This window comes from Scardinius erythrophthalmus, assembly GCF_964197995.2.
Source record: "Scardinius erythrophthalmus genome assembly, chromosome: 2".
NCBI classification, from domain to species: Eukaryota; Metazoa; Chordata; class Actinopteri; order Cypriniformes; family Leuciscidae; genus Scardinius; species Scardinius erythrophthalmus.
Genome location: NC_138222.1, coordinates 28,509,571 through 28,530,485, shown reverse-complemented (window position 1 = coordinate 28,530,485; position 20,915 = coordinate 28,509,571).

The window sequence follows — 20,915 nt, the reverse complement described above, 5'->3', positions numbered from 1 at the left end:
AAGGCCCTGTAATTCGCAAGCTACCCGCGCCTGCTAGAAGCTACAGGGCTGGTCTGAACTGAGCTTGGGTGATTCAAACCCCCTCAGTGGCTGGTTTTATCATTCCTCCATATGCTGCAGCATTTCATCTCTGAGGGAATGCCTCTTGTTGTAGAGCAGGATTCATCAGTCATATACTGTATGAGCTTATTCAGTGCAATCAACATATGATCAAATATGATGCACCCTTCTTTCAAAAGTGCTGCAGACCATCACTGGTACGGATCTAAATGCAACTGATGCTGTGAAAGAATATCCATATGGTTCAGTGGTCCCAAAATACAATATGACAATCTTATTTCACTGCAGTGTCCTGTAAAATTGATACTAGATCATTAAAGATATCATATAATAAAATGATAATACAGTTTATTATCTTTATCTTTATTAAATAACGCAGTGAAACTGCACAAGCCATTGCAGTTCAGGAATCTACGCGAGTTAATTGGCTGAGCAGTAGCAACTGCACGAACCTATGGCGTCACAGCGTATCTGCACAAACCAATCGTGCGCTGAAGCGGCCTGTATCCCGAACTTATTCAGCCCCTAGCCACCAGGGCCAAGGCTTGGGAAGCCATCCCCAGACTGTCGAACTGGGTTCTAAACATTGTAAAACAAGGTTACAATTCGTTCGCAATCAATTCGCTTATTCAGCCCCTAGCCACCAGGGTCAAGGCTTGGGAAGCCATTCCTGGGCCTCCCCCCCTCTCAGAACCTTTCAGAGGATGCTGGGCCTGATGGACTCTGCATCATCAGTACTTCCGCTGGCCCCTGCAGTACTGGCTCAAACCCCAGGTCCCAGCTCACGCTTGGTGCTCAGGTCGCCTCTGCGTCAATGTGAACCACGGTTGTATCAGAGCCCTTGCCCCTCAGAAGGACTCCACTCTGCCTTCCCGAAGATACTTCAGATTCTTTGAACTGTCTGGCGATGGAGCGTCCATTCCCTTGGGGACACGTTGTCCACCCAGCCTTGGTTCCCCGAGTTTATGCAGCTGTTAGCAGCAGCCCCATGACCAATTCCCCTTAGGAAGGACCTCCTTTCCCAGGTGAAAGGAACGATGTGGCAACCTCAACCCGAGTTGTGGGCCCTCCATGTATGGCCCCTCAATGGGAACTTATGGACTTTCCAGGTGTAGTCCTGAATACTATCTCTGAGACCTGTCCATGAGACACCACTACGCCCTTAAATGGTCTGTTTTCTCCGACTAGTTTACAGTCCGGAATGAAGACCCAACTTCCTGTGACATACCACTGGTACTGTTTTTTCTAAAAGAGCACCCCTTCTACGCTCAAATTCTACATGGCAACCATAGCAGCATACCACGCTTCTGTGACCGGCCAGTCTTTAGGCAGGAACAAAGGTCGATGGTCCTTAGGGCCCTCAAAGGACCTCCCTTTGAGCTGTTACAGTCGGAGGAATTAAGACAACTTTCACTTAAAGGAACACTCCACCGTTTTTTGAAATAGGGCTTATTCATCTTATTTAGATAGGTGGGCAAATACATTTTTGTCTCAGTGCATGCATTGTTTTAGTTTGACAGGGTCGGTGCTAGCTTAGCTTAGCATAATGAATGGAATCCTTTGTTGCCAGCTAGCATGTCCTGAGTAAAAGTAATATATAAAAAAAAAAACAAAAAAAAAAAACACCTAATTACTTCTTGTGGCCTGCGTATTCACAATGAGTACAAATAGTGATGCAGATTAACACTAGGCGATTTCCTAGGCAGATATTGACTTATATATTAAGGACTATATTAGGGGGAAGCACAGGCGAAGCACTGCTACTTGGGCGTGATATCTCTGCGCCCAAATAGCAGTGCTTCGCCTGTGCTTCCCCCTAATATAGTCCCAAGCCAATATCTGCATAGGAAATCGCCTAGTGTTAATCTGCATCGCTATTTGTACTCATTGTGAATATGCAGGCCACAAGAAGTAATTAGGTGGGGTTTTTTTTATATATATTACTTTTACTCAGGACATGCTAGCTGGCAACAAAGGATTCCATTCATTATGCTAAGCTAAGCTAGCGCCGACCCTGTCAAACTAAAACAATGCATGCACTGAGACAAAAATGCATTTGCCCACCTATCTAAATGTAGGAAAGAAGATGAATAAGCCCTATTTCAAAAAACGGTGGAGTGTTCCTTTAAGGCCACCCTCCTGCTAGCATTAGCATCGGTTAAGCGGGTGGGTAATTTGCAAGTGCTCTTCGTAAGCGCATCTTGCCTTGAGTTTGGGCCTAACGACTGCAAAGTCATCCCTTAAACCAAGATATGGCTATGTGCCTAAGGTGCCCTCTACTTTATTCAGGGCACAGGTCATTTCACTGACTGCTCAGGTTTCGGAAGACGAGCGAGAGTTACACTTACTTTGCATTCACACCGGACGCGAATAGCGCGTCAAATTCGCTCCTGCCACGTCTAGTTATACGCTTGACCACTTTGTGTTAATTCGCGCATCAAGAGCGAAATTGACGCGCGTAAAACAAAAGTTTGAAGCGAAATTTACGCACGTCAGAGGCGAAATCCAGAGGCAAAAGTTTCGAAAACCCGTTGGCGGCCATCTTTTTTAGATGTTTATCGAGCATTAGCATTAGCATTAATCGAGAGAGTCACCGCTCGTATATGCTCTGAAGAGCAGAAACAGCTGCGTAGGGGACATCATCGCTATACTCGGGTCAACCAGACCCTCCGGAGGGTTTCATGAGTTTCACAATTTGCTCCAGGAGCTAGGTTTGGTGGACCTAACCGTGAGGACGCTGACGAGGACAGCGTAGGCCGTATAAGGTGTAGCGTCTGGACCAATCAGACACACAAATTATTCATTTATTTAATGAATAATCTGTGTGTAAACTCACTCTCCCAAATAAGGCCTGTGAAACGTTCCCCAAATGAAGCTAACACACTGGCAGGACGCGGTGTCTTGTTACAGGACACACACTGAAACGAACGAAAGGAATGTCCTGAGAGCTGCGACTCTCACTTAAACTCTTGCAGAGGAAGAGAAATAAAAACCCTGTTAATCCTATATATTCTATATATATATAACCACTTGATAAATGTGTAAACATGTATCTAATTTTCCCACCTCATGATTTTCCTTTGATGTGGTTGTCTTTTGTATTTGTGTAAACTCTATTGGGTTAATATTTCAGACTTTGGATAATATGGTTAACCAGATCAAATGTGTGGCATTTTTGGTCTCTATAAACTCCAATCTTCATCCCCGTTTTGTTAATTTACATTACATTCTGCTAACTTTGTGATGCATTAGTATTATAAGCATCTTAAAGATTTTTGTGTTAAACATCCAATCAAATTGCATGTTCAAAGGGACAATGGGTCGTAAAAATTTCCCTCCAAAGGGAAATCTCCTCATTGGCTCACACAGCTACAGAGGTTGTGCCATCTTCACGCTTTAAAGTCACTGATCAGCTCTTAGCTCTCTCTTAGTCCCTTTCTGAAATGCTGACGTGAAGATGATGCTGAACTAGAAGCCTCTAAGGACCCACCAAGCTTGTGCCAGGCTGCGGCCTTGTCTTTCCATTCACCAAAGATACTCTGAAAACCACTGGTTCTCTCTCATCAAGACCACATCAGCAAAGATCAACTGGAGCCTCAACAAATTGCATCAGGACATTTTAATTCAAATGGGCGAGACATGCAAGTATCAAACTTAGTCTCATTATTTGATACATTAAGTATCCTTACCCCTTTAAAGAAGGGCGTTTTAGAACTAAACTGATGGTTTGCTCAAGGCTGTTGATCTGCTGACAAACAATGATTTCAAACAATGCTATAATTTCTTGCTTTCCTGTATTCTGCTTCAGCTCTCTTTCCCTTGGTAAACTGTATGCATGTATGTGTGTGTATGTTAGAGTAGTTTAAGTGTTTAGACTAGTTAATAAAATCTTCTTCATGTCACACGTAAAGTTGTCCTTGTCTCAAGCTCATACCTGGAGTCACTATCACTAATCATTTAGATTTTTGCTACTGCTCTTAGTAGTACTGTAAATTAAGAAAGACATTTCCCATGCCCCGGAAATGTACAATTCTTAGAGTTAATAAACAATTAATCCTGAGTGTTCACGGGATAAACAGGCTAACTGATTGTAATATTAATTTACGACAGTAAGTTAATTATATTAACTGATCTAAATATTCATAATCAATTATAACCAGTTATTATTGATTATTAATATTTCATAGAGCTAATTTGCTACAAAGGCCTCAGCCTCAGAGTGGTCGCTGCCTGACGAGCCCGCGCTGTACAGCCCGGCGCGAGGTTCACCCTCGCCCGCACCCACCTAATCTGTCATTTATTTTTGTTTTGATAATAAATGGAGCCGGCCTCCAAAAGTGAAACCTGTCCTGTGATTTTTGTTTTTGTTTTTATACACTAAATTGTGTTTGTTGTCTTTATATTAGATTATTAATGTTTCATATAATCTAGAATAGATATGGAATAAATAGCATTCAATACAAAATGAGTAGCCTATCTCCATATTGAAATCGAGTTTTTATGTGAAACATTTGCTTTGTGCATTTTAGTCATATTACAAAATAATTTATTGAGGCCAAACATAACGCCTCCGCTTTGGGGTGTGTCTGTTGCGAGTGTGTTTAATCTAAGTTTTTTCAACACACGGACATTATAATCACCAGCAATGCACGCGATTACATTTAGAAATAGCTTTGTTTCCAAATGCATCAAGCAAAGATATCCTTTAAATTTTATAAACCCAGCCAATATAATCACAATGAACACATCCAAAATAAAATCTTTAACATATCAACTGCAAAGCGTCTAATTTGTAAACAAAATGATTTACGCACTAAATCCAGCATAAACTCCGGCACAATTTGCATATTTTTAAACTCTCAAAACAGACGTCACATCCCGAACCTCACAGCAATTGGCTGCCGACCGCGTTTTTCGCTTGATATTTGCAGAAAGTCGAGAACTGCCCAACCTTTTGACGCTCTCAGTCGCTCTCAACGCTTTCTCCGGTCCGCTGTCAATCCCAAAATGCACTGCGCGAGCGTGAAGCTCGACTTCCATAGGAATGAATTGAAAACGCTCTCTCCGCTCCGCTCGCACCGTGCCAGTGGACACGCACCGTAACTCTGCCCCCTTCCTATATATTGAGCACTCTGCCCAGTCAGCGCAGCTCTTTGTCAAGTCAAGTCAAGTGTATTTGTATAGCGCTTTTCACAATACAGATTGTATCAAAGCAGCTTCACAGTATAAAATTAAAATAATACAACAAGGTTTGTTTCTAATGGAATTTATTGATTGATAAAATTTAAATTAAATATCCCCAAAATATCCCTAACTGAGCAAGCCAAAGGCAACAGTGGCAAGGAACCGAAAAACTCCATCAGGTGACCTAATGGAGAAAAAAAAACCTTGGGAGAACCCGGGCTCAGTCGGGGGCCAGTTCTCCTCTGACGTTTATGAACTAAAGACCAGATTTAACTGTAAGATTAAAAATATTATATGAATGCCTGGCTGAAGAGATGCGTCTTTAATCTAGTTTTAAACTGGGAGAGCGAGTCTGAGCAACGAACAGTATCAGGAAGGCTATTCCAGAGTTTTGGAGCTAAATGTGAAAATGCTCTCCCTCCTTTGGTGGATCTGGATATCCTAGGTATGACCAAACGGCTTATATTTAGTGATCTTAAAGAGCGCGATGGATTGTAGGGCGATAGAAGATCGGTTAAATAGACTGGAGCTAAGCCGTTTAGGGCTTTATAAGTCAGTAGCAATACCTTGTAGTACAGGACTTTATAGGTAACCAATGTAGTGATATTAAAATCGGTGTTATATGATCATATTTTCTTGATCTAGTAAGAACTCTAGCGGCTGCATTTTGGACTAACTGTAGCTTGTTTATTGAGGATGCAGGACAACCAGCTAATAAAGCATTCCAGTAATCAAGTCTCGAGGTTATGAATGCATGAACTAACTTTTCTGCATCAGAACCTGATAGCATATTGCGTAGCTTAGCAATGTTTCTAAGGTGGAAGAATGCTGTTTTTGTAACATATGAAATATGATTTTCAAAAGACAGGTTGCAATCTAATATAACACCCAGTTCTTTTACTGTAGAGGATAAAGTAACAGGACATCCTACTATGTTAAAGTTGTATTGTAGGAGGTTTTGTGGGTGTTTTTTTGAACCGATAAGTGGTACCTCTGTCTTGTCTGGATTTAATAACAGAAAATTACGCGTCATCCAATCTTTTATATCTTTAACACACACTGTCAGTTTGGATAATTTAGCGTTTTCATTCGGCCGTGATGAAATATGTATTTGAGTGTCATCAGCATAACAATGGAAACTTATTCCATGTTTACTTATAATATTTCCAAGTGGCAACATATATATTGAGAATAATAGAGGGCCTAACACAGATCCTTGCGGCACTCCATAGTTTACTTGAGTTATGATCGATTCTTCTCCATTAAAATAGACAAAATGATAGCGGTCAGATAAGTATGATCTGAACCAGCTTAATGCTTGTCCTTGAACACCAGTAGAATTTTGTAGTCGATCTAAGAGTATTGTGTGATCTATAGTATCGAACGCAGCACTAAGATCAAGGAAAACTAGTATTGAGATACAGCCTTGATCAGAAGCTAAAAGTAAATCATTTGTGATTTTAACGAGCGCAGTTTCAGTGCTATGGTGTGGCCTAAAACCAGACTGAAACTTTTCATAGATGTCATTTTCATGCAAGAAAGAGCCCAGTTGAGCAGACACAACTTTTTCTAATATTTTAGACATAAATGGAAGATTTGAAATTGGTCTATAATTTGCTAGGTTATTATGATCTAATTGTGGTTTCTTAATGAGTGGTTTTATAACTGCCAATTTAAATGTTCTTGGAACATAACCTAAAGATAAAGATGAGTTAATAATATTGAGGAGAGGCTCTTCCACTATAGGTAACACTTCTTTCAGTAGTTTAGTTGGTATAGGATCTAATAAACATGTTGTTGTTTTAGAGGAAGAGATAAGTTTATTTAGCTCTTTTTGTTCTATAGTTGTAAAGCACTGTAATTGTTCTTGCGGGGTGATAATTAAGGCTGAATTATAAGGCGCGATTGAAGATTGAACGTTTACAATTGTGGTTCTGATGCTTTCTATTTTCTCAGTGAAGAAGTTCATGAAATCATTACTACTAAACTGTAACCTGATATTTTTTTCCGGTGACGCTTGTTTATTTGTTAGTCTAGCCACGGTGTTAAATAAAAACCTTGAATTGTTTTGGTTATTTTCTAATAGTTTGCGGAGATGCTCAGCCCTGGCCGCTTTTAGGGCCTTTTTATAACGTGACATACTGTCTTTCCACGCGATTCTAAAGACCTCTAAATTAGTTTGTTTCTGTTTACGCTCTAAATTACGGGTTTCTCTCTTTAGAACATGCGTAGTATTGTTGTACCATGGTGCTTTAATTTTCTCTCTGACCTTTTTTAATTTAACGGGTGCAACAATATCCAATGTTCTGGAGAGAATGGTGCTCATAGTGCTAGTTAGTTCTTCTAGTTCATCTGTTTGTTTGGGTTCAGGCAGCAGCAGAGACAGATCGGATAAACAATTTGAGAAATTATTTATGGTAGATGGGTGGATTGTTCTGCCTGGTCGATAACGCGGCGCAGCATGACATATTACAGCAGTACGTAATATGCAAGTTACCATGTAATGGTCAGTAACATCATCACTTTGCGGTATAATATCTATATCGGTTGGATCGGTTCCATATGATATAATTAAATCGAGTGTATGATTAAGACAATGAGTGGGACCAGTGACGTTTTGCTTGACCCCAAAGGAGTTTAATAAATCTGTTAACGCAGTCCCTAACGCATCATTTGAATTATCTACGTGTATGTTAAAATCTCCAACAATGAATACTTTATCGACGTTGACCAATAGATCTAAGAGAAAATCTGCAAACTCTTTTAGGAAATCAGCGTAAGGCCCTGGTGGTCTATATACGGTAGCCAAAGCTAAAGATAATAGGGATTTTTTTCTTACATCTGAGAGCATAACATTTAGTACAAGTACTTCAAACGAATTAAACTTGTCACCTGTTTTCTGGGTAACATTAAGAATATCTCTATAGATTGTTGCAACACCACCGCCACGACCAATCAGATGGGGCTCATGCTTATAACAGTATCCAGGAGGAGTAGACTCATTAAGACCGAAATAATCATTTGGTTTAAGCCAGGTTTCAGTAAGGCAAAGTACATTGATGCTATTGTCTGTGACTATTTCATTTACAATAACTGCCTTAGGTGTGAGTGATCTAATGTTTAGAAGACCTAGCTTTAGAAATTGTTTCAATAACAATTCGATTTTTCCTAGATCCTGCAGTAGATTTATTTGATCTCACTAACGAGGAATAGACACAGTTTCTATGCAATGTTCTACACTAGTATTTATATCAATTAAGTTGGTGCAGCAGAGACTGTAATTTGGACTTTTGGTTACTAGTCAAACGGTATTTAACGTCTTGGAGATGTTATCAGACAGAAGATCTGCTCCGATTCTACTTGGGTGTAAGCCATTAGCGCGGAAGAGCCTAGGACGCTCCTAAAACAGATTTCAATTATTTACAAAGAGCAGTTTCTGCTCATTACACCATGACATTAACCATTCATTTAGCGCGAATAATCTACTGAACTTTTCATGCCCTTGTCGGTATGTGGGAAGCGGTCCAGACACATTGATCGTTTTTTCAGGCAATGTGCTGCGTACCGTCTCGATCAGGCTCCTGAAGTCTTTCTTCAGAACCTCCGTCTGCCGCAGCCTGATATCGTTCACTCCCGCGTGCAACACGACGACTCCGACATGCTCGTTACCGTTCAAGATCTCGGGTACCCGTGCAGCGATATCGAAAACACGAGCACCAGGAAAGCTCTTTGTGTGCTGCGGAGGCCGCACTAAAGGGCATCCGGTCACGAAGCAAAGATTATCCCGCTGGATAGTGGACGCCATTGCTTTGGCCTACACTGCGATGGGCCTTCAGTGCCCCATTGTTGTAAGAGCACACTCCACCAGAGGCATGGCCTCTTCTTGGGCATGGTCCAGTGGTGTATCCATTGGCAACATCTGTATGGCGGCCAGCTGTTCCGCACCGTCCACCTTCGCCAGGTTTTATAACTTGGACGTTCCTGCGCTACATGCTTGAGTCCTCTCTGTTTTGCTGGGGTTGACCTCAGAGTGAGCTGACATAGTCGTGTAGTATAATAGCACGGGCAGAATTATTTCAGGAAACCGAGGTTAAGCTAGTAACCAAGTACGTTCCCTATCGATGCGGTTCACTCATATTGCGTCGCTAGACGCGATGGGGAACCAATCAAATCACACCGTATTATGATTGCAGAACGACAATCATTCTAAGGCCCCAGCCTAAAACATTTGATATTAGGGCCTTGAGTGCAGTATAGGCTAAGTAAGGGCAAGGTAATCACCCGACTAGAAAACGGGGCTTAGACCATGGGTCGGAACCTTGTGGGAGATAACAATATCATTGTTAGGAAACTCAAGATCGATCTTGTAGTTCACTCTGTTTTATTTTGGTGTGTGAACAAAACCTCACCAAATATTAGGACTATGTGTAACACTCCTATCCTGTAATCGCAAAAACGCATTATGCTGTGTTACCCTTGATAAGAAACAAAGGCTATGTAAAATATTGGTCAGTGAGAGTTGTCTCCTGAGGCAAAGAGGTCGACCTCTGCCTTCCCGAAGATACTTCAGATTCTTTGAACTGTCTGGGGATGGAGCGTCCATTCCCTTGGGGACACATTGTCCACCCAGCCTTGGTTCCCCGAGTTTATGCAGCTTTATGCAGTGTGGAGAGTAAACCGATCATCTCTTCTCCTTTAGGTTACTCTTAGTTTTAGGCAAAGCACAAAATAAATAATAAAAAACAACAGAAGGTATGGTGAAAGATACATAAAACTTACTGAAATGCTTAACCTCATGCAATCATGTTTCAACCGTGGAAAGATGATAATGCTACAATTACATTTACCTCAGGATAGCCATCTGCAATTTAAATGCTGTATACCTACAATATATATAACCTGCTTTTTTATTGGGGTGTTGATTATTATTTGTAAAAATAAATTTGTTGAATTGAATTGTTTGGGCTCTGTTGTTATTTTAACCTGTAATATTACAGTAATAAACCAAGTAAGATGGATTACTATATTGTAATTTACAGCATTATTTGGCATCAGCATTATTCTGTCATCATTTACTCACCCTCAAGTTGTTCCAAACCTGTATGAATTTCTTTCTTCTGATGAACACAAAAGCAGAGATTGTCGGTAACCAAACAGTTAATGGGCCCCATTGACTTCTATAGTATGGAGGGGAAAAAACAGTGGAAGTCAATGTTTGGTTTCCCATATTCTTCAAAATTTCTTATTTTGTGTTCAGGAGATGAAAGAAATTCATACAGGTTTGGGACAACTTGAGGGTTAGTAAATGATGACAGAATTAAAAATTTTATGGGAACGTGTGAACCTTTAACGGTTTAGTTAGGTAAGGTTTAAAAGGTTAGTTGAAAATTCTGTCATTAATTACTCACCTGTCGTTCCAAACCAGTAAGAAATTTGTTCATCTTCGGAACACAAATGAAGATCTTTTTAGTAAAATCTGAGAGCTTTCTGTCCCTTCATAAACAGCTATGCAACTGACACGTTGACGCTTCAAAAAGTTCATAAAGAGATTGTAAAATTAATCCATATGAATTGAGCACTTTAGTCCAAATTTTCTGAAGAGACTCGATCGCTTTTTTTGATGAACAGATGGAATTTAGTCTTTTATTCACATTGATCAGTGAATATAAACAGAAGCTGAACCTGCTTGACGTGCAAGAACAAACCTCATTGGTTCTTGTGTTCAAACGTGCTGCGTAACACACAAGAATGAACTTCATTGGTTCTTGCGGAAGCTCAATCGTCCTGTGTAACACATGAGAATGAACCTCATTGGTTCTCGCACGTCAAGCAAACATGCTTGAGCTTCCGCTTACCACAACTGATGTGTGATTTTATAAATGTTTATATGTGAATAAAAGCCTAAATTCAATCTGTTCATCATATAAAGTGATCGAGTCTATTCATATGGATTAGTTTGTACTATCCATTTATGAACTTTTTGAAGTCGTCAAAGTGATAGTTGCATAGCTGTCAATGGAGGGACAGAAGGCTCTAAGATTTCATCAAAAAAGATCTTCATTTGTGTTCTGAAGATGAACGAAAGTCTTACGGGTTTGGAACGACACAAGTAATTAATGAAAGCATTTTAATTTTTAATTTTTAATTTTAATTGTGAAAAAAATTGACATGTACCTGAATTAATATTGAATAAAAAATGTGTACGAAAATGAATTGCTACCATTTTACTATAGTAAAACCATGGTTAATTTTCATAAATCATATCTAATTATGTAGAGCTTGTGAATCAGAATCAAATCAAATTGTGAAATCGCTATCATTACCCAGCCCTAGTATTTTTCATATGTGTTCTGCTATTTAAGACAAACATCTATTCCAGACATATAAAAAAAAAATGGTTTGATTCTTGCTGCATAGGTCCAGAGATGAAGGAAAAGGTTGGACACTTGTTGAAAACAGTGGGTTTGTATAGCAGGCAATCAGGGGTCGAAGAAGCGTAATTTGCTGTCTTTGTGCGTAGCTCCCACTGAGCACCATCTATCAAGATGGACAACTAATTCTCTCTCTTTCTCTTTCTCTTTCTCTTTCTCTTTCTCTTTCTCTTTCTCTTTCTCCTTCTCTTTCTCTTTCTCTTTCTCTTTCTCTTTCTCTTTCTCTAAGGGAAAATTGCGGTGTTGAATGAATCCAAGAGAGAGGAATGTGGCTAATGACCTGAATAAGGAGGTTATGAGACCACCGAATCTGTTTATCAAAAGGCTGAAAATGTCTGCCGTGGGCTGAAATTAAACAGGGAAATCTGTTAGTGGTGAGTGCAGTGAGCCAAACCCACCTAAATTGACTATGTGTGTATGCAGGTACTTTGAACATAAGTTGCTCTTATTGATTTCAAGCACATAACCTTCTCTGACAGGTTATAGAGGATTTAGAGTGGGTGCATATGAAGAATGAGGTAACAATGCCACAGACACGGGCAGGTGTCCTGTAGTGCATGTGTGTTTTATGTTTAATCGTTATGATTGAAGAGTAACAAATAGAGTAATTTGAAATATAACTTATTACCAGTTGCATGTTAATCAGCTTAATTTATTTTCATTTGTAGGTTGCTTTGGATAATTAAAGGTGCTCTAAGCGATGTCACGCGTTTTTAGGCCAAAACATTTTTTGTCACATACAGTAAACATCTCCTCACTATCCGCTAGCTGCCTGTCCCCTGAACACACTGTAAAAAAATGCGGTCTCTGTAGACAGCCCAGGCTCCACAAACGGCAAGAAAAACAAACTGGCCCAGCCTTGGCCACGAAACATAACAAACAGTGTTCCAGCCAATAACCGACAAGAATGATCTGGGGGTGGGGGTTGGGGGGTTAGTGCGCGTGCACATGAACAACAGCGGCTAACATTAAAATTTATATTCTTGAGAATTTTGATATGGCCGACACACGACCAAAGAGACGACGTTCCGATGAACAAATAACAAAGAAAAGGGAAAAGGAGAAGGAATGTGCAAAAGTCCCGAATTTACATCGGAAAAGTGTTCAAAAGGTGGCGAGAACTCCGCCGGCAGAAGGGCTTCCAATCCCGACATTCAGGTGGCTCTGTTTTTGCTGGACAGGTGGGTAAATCCAGTTTGGTTTTTCTAAATGGTTCATGACTGTTTCAGGAAGCACGGAAGGGAGGGGGAGGGGACGGGATGAGGAGGAGGGAGGGTCGAGCTAGCCTCCGTTTTGTTTGACAAAGAAGTGACTTCACCCAACATTGCTTAGAGCACCTTTAAATATTAATAAAAAATTAAATGAATATAAATATAACTGAATACTTGCAGTACAACTATAATAGAATCAGTCTAGAATTGGATATGTGAATGAAAATATGATTTTGGTTATAACTGGATTATTGTTACCACACTGTAAAAAAAGGGAATTGTTCAGAAGTTAAAAAAATCAAGCCAACATGATACATAGATATATCTCAGTTTTACATTTACATTTAATCATTTAGCATGATGCTTTTATCCAAAGTGACTTATAAATGAGGACAAGCAGTTAAACCAATAAAAAGGCCATTAATATGTAAGTGCTGTGACCAGTTAGTCTAGCACAGTACATGTAGCAAGTTTTTTTTTTTTATTGTAGTCGTAATATAATACTAATTTAATATAGAATACAGTATAATAGACCTAATATTGTCCCTATACAACTTTATTTAACCAACAATTTGAATGTTTGCTAAATTCAAAATGTCTTGTTCAGCCAAAATATCCTTTTTATGCATGGTTTTAAATTACTCTTAATATGAAGTAAGCTTTTTTTTTTAACTCTGAAGAAGATAAAATCATGCAAAGCAAAGACATTATTTACAAAAGTTTTTTTTTTTTTTTTTTTTTTAGATATGCATAGAGTTCAATACTCAAACACAATCACTGTGACAATCAAAAACACCATTAAGTAAAAAGATGAGCTCGACATCAACACATCACAAATAACAAACAGTGACAACAACAGTATAAATGAAGTCAGCAAACAGCAAAAGCAATATTAACAGGAACCAAATAATTCATTAATGCTGCAATGCATGCTGGGAGCTACCTGAACAGCTATTCAATTTTATGTAGATTTAAGGCAATTTACATTTCTGTGACTCAATAAGCCTTGTGCTCTTGATAAAATATCCTCTTTTTTCAGTTTTACATCAACACTTTCTGTAAAACTAATTTTGAGCCACACTGAAAATTTTTTAAATGGGTCACAAAAGGTGGCCAATGAATATACAGCAGGATATTTGATATTTTTGCTGATTGTAATGAAGGTCTGATGTGGTCATCTCCTGCTTGGCTAAAATAAAGGAATCTGGTGGAATGGGCAAGGGTGCGGGGATACATTAAGGGGGTAATCACGATGCTTTTTCGGCTACGCTTCGTCTATGCCTAGCTGTGGAAAATCGGGGTGTTCAGCTCTCGCTGAGCTGCGTCTCTAGAGACATCGATCATGCCAGATCCCTTCCACTGGCTTTGCTTGTTTTGCACACATGCTCATTTGCAGATTGATTCAGGCCCCATCGATTCAAAGCCTTGAATCAACCAGCTATGTCCCCACAATTACAAGAGTGACATCTTTTATCCCTCACCAACACTGAAGTAAAACACAAACTAGAGCACTGATGATTAAAGCTGTGAGACAAATGGGCATGTGTGAATTAGCGGTATTCATGCTTTTATTTATTTTAGAAGTGTATTAGCAAATAGGCTGTTAAAGGTGTGTGATATAAAAGGCACAGGGAGTTTTTGAGGGAAAACCTGTCATCTATATTTCAGTGAGATTTCGATTCCAAGAGGTGTGTCTCAGAGCAGTCAAATTGCAGGTAACAATGCTTATTTACTTTAGAGGCAGGCAGGCAGCCATAGCAACAGAGATATGCAGCTGAGTGAATAATGTACATCACAATACTACAGTTTAATATTCCTAAAGTACTCTGTAAACAATCCCTGAACACACAGGTGTCACAAACACAGGAGGAGACGGACACGTTTAGGTGCACACAGTGTTTATTAAAAGCAGAGTGGTGGTGGAACGGGAACCAGATGATGGTGAGAGGATGGTGACTGGTAGAATGATGATGGTGCTGGCTGAAGTGGATTCTCTGTGCAGGTGCTGAGTGAACACGAAGACAGGCGATCTGGATCAGAATGACGGACGGAAGACGGACAGGAGACAGTATACAGGACGAGACGATCTCAGGTGAGTAGTCTGACATAAAGCAGTGTATACTGCTATGAGACCAGACAAGGAGTTGTAACGAGTTAGCTCAAAGAAATAATAATAATCAATCATAACTTGTTATAATTGATTATGAATATTTGGATCAGTTAATAGAATTAACTTAACGTAGTAAAATTAATATTACAATCAACCCACCTGTTCGTCCCATGAACACTCAGGGCCCTATCTTGCACCCAGCGCAATTGACTTTGTACACCGACGCATGTATCATTCCTATTTTGCAAAAAGGAGGCGTGTTCCAGCGCAAACGTTCCTTCATGCTATTTTGCAGGTTTAGAAAACAATTGCGCCACTAACCAGGAAAAAATAGTTTAAAGTCAGTGGCGCGTTGCGCATGTTATTCATATGCTATTTTAAGGGCGCATGCTTGGCCATAATCAATGTAGCGTGTGCACAACGCGCATACACTTTGATTCTCTCATCTACACAGAAGCAGCAGTTTTCATTTTTGCAAATCATACATTATTACGATAGATAGATAGATAGATAGATAGATAGATAGATAGATAGATAGATAGATAGATAGATAGATAGATAGATAGATAGATAGATAGATAGATAGATAGATAGATAGATAGATAGATAGATAGATAGATAGATATCATAGCAGACATCAACCCGAAGAAGCAGCAGTAGAGACCAGAAGAAGAGAGGGAAGGGCTTGTTTAGAGACCATTTAAAGCCTGAGAAATGTCCCACCTTTCAGGGTTGGCTCAACCAATAAGAAAGGGGGAATTTCCAAGCGGGAAATTCCTCTGTTGGGAGGATTTATGACTCTATCTCAAGTGTGGTTAGACATAGGCCTGGCCGTTTGTGTCCATTCATACATAGATATAACAAACACACACTGCATTCTAAGACAAGGTGATGTACACTAAAGTGTGAGTCATCATTAAATGAGGATTAATTAGATAAGAGACATGATACCGGTGGGGTTACATTGACCGTTGGTTGTATCATAAAATATATATTAGAGTATCAAAGACATAGTAGTACACAAGACAATAAATCATTCACACAGTGTCCTGGGGTGCATGTTCATTCATAGATCAGTTCGTCCATAAATTGATGCAGGAAATGTCTGTTTTAAGGGCTGTGGGTGTTTTCTATGGCCTTTGCTTTTTCCATGTGACCACATTTTTAACAGCAATAAAACCAACTTATCTGATCGTAGTCATGGTAACCAAGACTCTTCTTGCCCTTGTTGGGACCATTGATCCCAGAGTGAGTTTTAAAGATTATTTGATAAGTATAACAAATAATTGTGTCTGATATGTCTCAGTCATTACAGAGTGACAGGTGAAGGGGCATGTAAAGGGTGTGTTGATGAGGGAGTGCAGGTGCATCTAGTCAGTAGCTCAGAAGTAGCTAAGCAAATTTTAAATGCTTAGCTACTTACAAACTTTTAGTCATTCTAAAAACAAACAGAGCAATAATAATAATCTGAAATACTGACTTATATATTTTCATTATTTATGTTATAAAGTTCGTAACTGAAATTGAGTAATAAAAAAAAATTAACAAAGCTATTTAGGCATATTTAAACATAAGATTAAGAGTCAGTGTGCATATTTTAATAATAACAATATTATTTACAGTTTAAATGCATTACTTTACAGTATAGATTCAAGTTCTTTTACTATTTTTCTTCTTTTTTCTTTATTCCCTTTAAGTCCTTCATTTCCTTAATACCTTAAAATAAATAAAAGAACCATTACGTTTGTGATAGCATCTCCCCCCAACCAATATACAGCAATGTTTTATACATATTATTTTTATTTAATATAACTTCAAGCTTTGCAAATGATTGTGAGGGATTTTTTTCTCTGTAATCCAAATTTGATCTCCATTTGTCTGAGTCACTGCATAAAACCATGCAACATGTGATGCTTTGCCTTATGTCAAGATGATCCAAATTGGTTCCATCAAGTGAAATGGCTAATCGTAAAATGATGGGTTTAAAGGGATAGTGTACCCCAAAATGAACATTCATCATCATCATAATCATTTTTTCTCCACTTTTTGTTGTTCCATAGCTCTGACCTTTCTTTTTTCTGTGAAAAGATATTTTTGAAAGTCAGAAGCTTCCAATGACAATTTCTAAACCAAACTAAAACCAAAATATATATACTATATATATATATATATATATATATATATATATATATATATATATATATATATATATATATATATATATATAGTATTATGTAGATATATTATGTATATCCTGAGACCCAGAAAAAAAAAATTTAAAGACCAAAGATTAGTTGTTTTCATGGTGAAACCTCCAAACATTTGGTATCTCTGAAAAGCCCTGAATGTGCTCTCTAAGTTGTGACATGTGACATGTACTGTATGGTGTCAGAGAAATTCAATAAAATATAATGTCCACTACAGTGGACAAAAGTCTATATATATATGCATTTTTTACATGTGTGTGTGTGTGTGTGTGTGTGTGTGTGTGTGTGTGTGTGTGTGTGTGTGTGTGTGTGTGTGTGTGTGTGTGTGTGTGTGTGTGTGTGTGTGTGTGTGTGTGTGTGTGTGTGTGTGTGTGTGTGTGTGTGTGTGTGTGCATGTCTGTTATTATTCAACATTTCAATTAATTAAATATATATATATATGATTTTACAAATAGGTCTTATGATGAACATTCTTTCTCTCTCTCTCATTTTCTCTCTCCTAACTCAGCCTCTTTTTTTCATCCTCCTGTCTTTTCCTTGCCCACTGCTTCTCTCTCCGCTCCCTTTGTATTTCTTTGAAATTGCTGGCTATTGCTGGGAGATTCCTATCAGAACAGGTTTTGAACTGAGGGGAGACACAGAGCACTTGTAGAATAACAATGAGGCCATGGCTCTGGCTCTAATATTAACTTATTGAAAGAGTCCCCAGGTATTGTGTTGCCATTGCTGTCTTTAGCATATGTCAGCATGAATATTAGTCTTTTGATTTTAAAGCCATTAATAATGGCCATGGAAAGGTTAGTCCATCAGAGAAGAGGCAATAAGTAACATTCAGGAGTCTCAGATGTTTCAATTTCGTGTGAGGAGGAGAACGTCTTTAAACTCTGAAATTGATGGGGGATTTTTTTCTGCATAGCTCAGTATTTCACACATTCAGTGAATTTATTTTATTATCCTTAGTTTTATTCAATAAATTGTCATTGCATCATGCATAACTGCAGGGAATTGTGTTCACGGTGTTCTGTTATGCAGCACAAGCGAGTTGCTGGTGCTTAGATACACCACACTCATTTTGCAGAGACTTTTTCCAGACACAAAAATAAACCAGGATTGAAATAAACCCAGTGTTACATAACATCAGACAAATAACTCTTGCAGTCTCTCAGTCTGTGCCTGCCTTCCAATTTGTTGTTCATGATGTTCTGTTAGTTTTGCTATTCGCTTCTTAACAAGGACGCAGGTGCCTTGACGGAAATTCTATTTGATACTATTAATGAGATGATTCCCTCCGTATGAAAACGCAGAAGTGCTTAGGGGATTTTTTTTTTTTTGTGTGTGTGTAGGTTTTGTGCTACAGTCTATTAATGAAACATTATGCACACCACAGAGTTTATCTGCCATGCTAGGTTAGAAGTGGGCATTGCTTTCCAAGGAAAGGTCCATTTAGGCCCCTAAATTGGGCATCTCTTAGCCAAAACCGTTAGAGAAGAAGGACTACCTAGACGTGTAAGCCAACAGCGAGTGCTCCTGCATAAATCACACTCTTTAGACTTTAAGCCTTCCAGTTAGTGAGCGCCTGTGTGATTTGTCTCCCATTAAGCTTAGTTTCTTGTGTCTATTCAGGCTTAATTCTGGAATTTAGAGGGTCTTAAAGGTAATAATGTATTGATCTGAAGACTGCATTCTGATGTTTTCAGTTTCAGAAACTTCAAGACGTCCTCTATGAAGAAAACTCGAGAACTGATTCACAGTCATTCTTTTCATAACACTTCTTTATTGCTAATTATGGGATCGTGACAGCATTCCACAGTCAAATCATTACGGAACCATTGGATTACCAAGAGAACTCCGTAGCGGCAGAGATGAAGGTATTGTGACTTTCCTAGTAATGACAGTGTTTGCCAAGTATAGTCATTGCCTGCGGCAAACTGCACCAGCAGGTTGTGAAGACAGGAAGCTCATTGAGTGATAGGAGGGTGACGTCAATTTGAGAGTCTTTTGGGAGCTGTTCTCCTGAGCTTCTTATTTCATTTCATTCCATATAGTGCCATAAGTCTTCTGACGGCTCGGTTTGTTCATATTTCGAGAGGGATAGGTATCATGTGTGAGGAGTCAGTCGTCCCTTTTGCTAAGCAGATAAAATGCTGTTGTCGACATTGCTGGTCCCTTTTATCTGCGACACAAGACTTTTCTCCCATATACGATGTTTGCAGTGAACAGAAGGATATATGGTCCTACATGCTGCAATTTGCTGAGTCTTAATCAGACTAAATAGAGATGCCTTGGGAAGTCATTACCCTTCTATTATTTGAAAGGACATGAAGGGAATGGCTACATGGGCAAAGCTCCTGCAGAGAGCCCTTGTAAATCAGACAATCCATAGAGGAAGTGTCACAGGAGCATTGAAATACTCTGCCTGTGATTAGCCTTTGACCACGTGGCCACATATTTGTTAAAAACCACTCTGGGCCGTTATATTTCAAAGCTCTTCAAAAACACTCTTACATCCTGAATGCAAGATGGTGCTTAGATTCATACACAGTATTAAAGATGAAATGGGTCTCCTCTGTGTTTGTTCCAGACAGAAATGCTCTGATCAGCATGGAATCTCAGTAAACTGCCCAAGAGAGAAATAAATTGAAAAGTACTGATCGACATGATAGTGTCCTTGAAGTCAATGTCTGTTTGTTTTTTTTCATAACATATCATGCATGTTTAAGATGATGGCTAGATGATGAAGGAGCTGACTCAACAGTTAAATTAATAGGTAATTACATTTCATTGTTGGCACAAGCATTTTGTGCATAAAAAGGAGTTAAAGGGATACTCACCCAAAAATTCTCTCATCATTTATTCACACTCATGCCATCCCAGATGTATATGGCTTTATTTCTTAAACATATGATAACCCATATGACCCTAGTTGATGAATCAATGTCTTCTGAAGTGAAATGATACTCCTGTGTAAGCTAAACTATATATACTATGTGTATACTATAAACCTTCGCTTCCGGCCAACTGTCAAACCTGCTTTCATGTTTCGTGATGTAAAAGTCAGCACATGATGTAGCCTAAGTGCGTTGTGAAACTTGCACGAGAAGTGGTGGTCCTCTGTTTTTTCCACATCATTTCTCAACATTAGAAAGCGCGTATGTCAGGCTTCACAACGCTCTCGTAAACCCAAGTACCGTTGGCTGGAAGCGATTGTTTACAGTTTAAAAAGTATTTTTCTTACACACATCTATTGCTTCACTTCAGAAGACATTGATTTATCAACTAAGGGTCGTCCGGATTACTGTCATGTTCTTTTTGTGTGGTTTAGGAAGCATCAACTTTTATCTCTTATCATGATTATTTTTCTCAATGTCTTTGTGTTTATCTGAAGAAATAAAGCCATATACTGTACATCTGGGCCGCCATGAGGTTGAGTGAATGGTGAGAGTATTTTCATTATCCCTTTAAATATCCGAAAGGATGACTTCCTTGACTTTGGTTCCAGCCCAAGAGACGATTCGTTACATGTGCTTTCATAGGTTTAAAAAGAGAGCACAAACGAAAATAAACATGTCTGCTCAAGATGAATTACAAGCCCAGATCATTTTTCCCCTCGAGCCCCCTGAGATTGCGCTTGCTGACAGTATAAAGGAGTTTTTGTACTTATTGTTATGTCCACTTCATGTGCAGTTATTTTTTGTTTTTGCTTACCATGGGA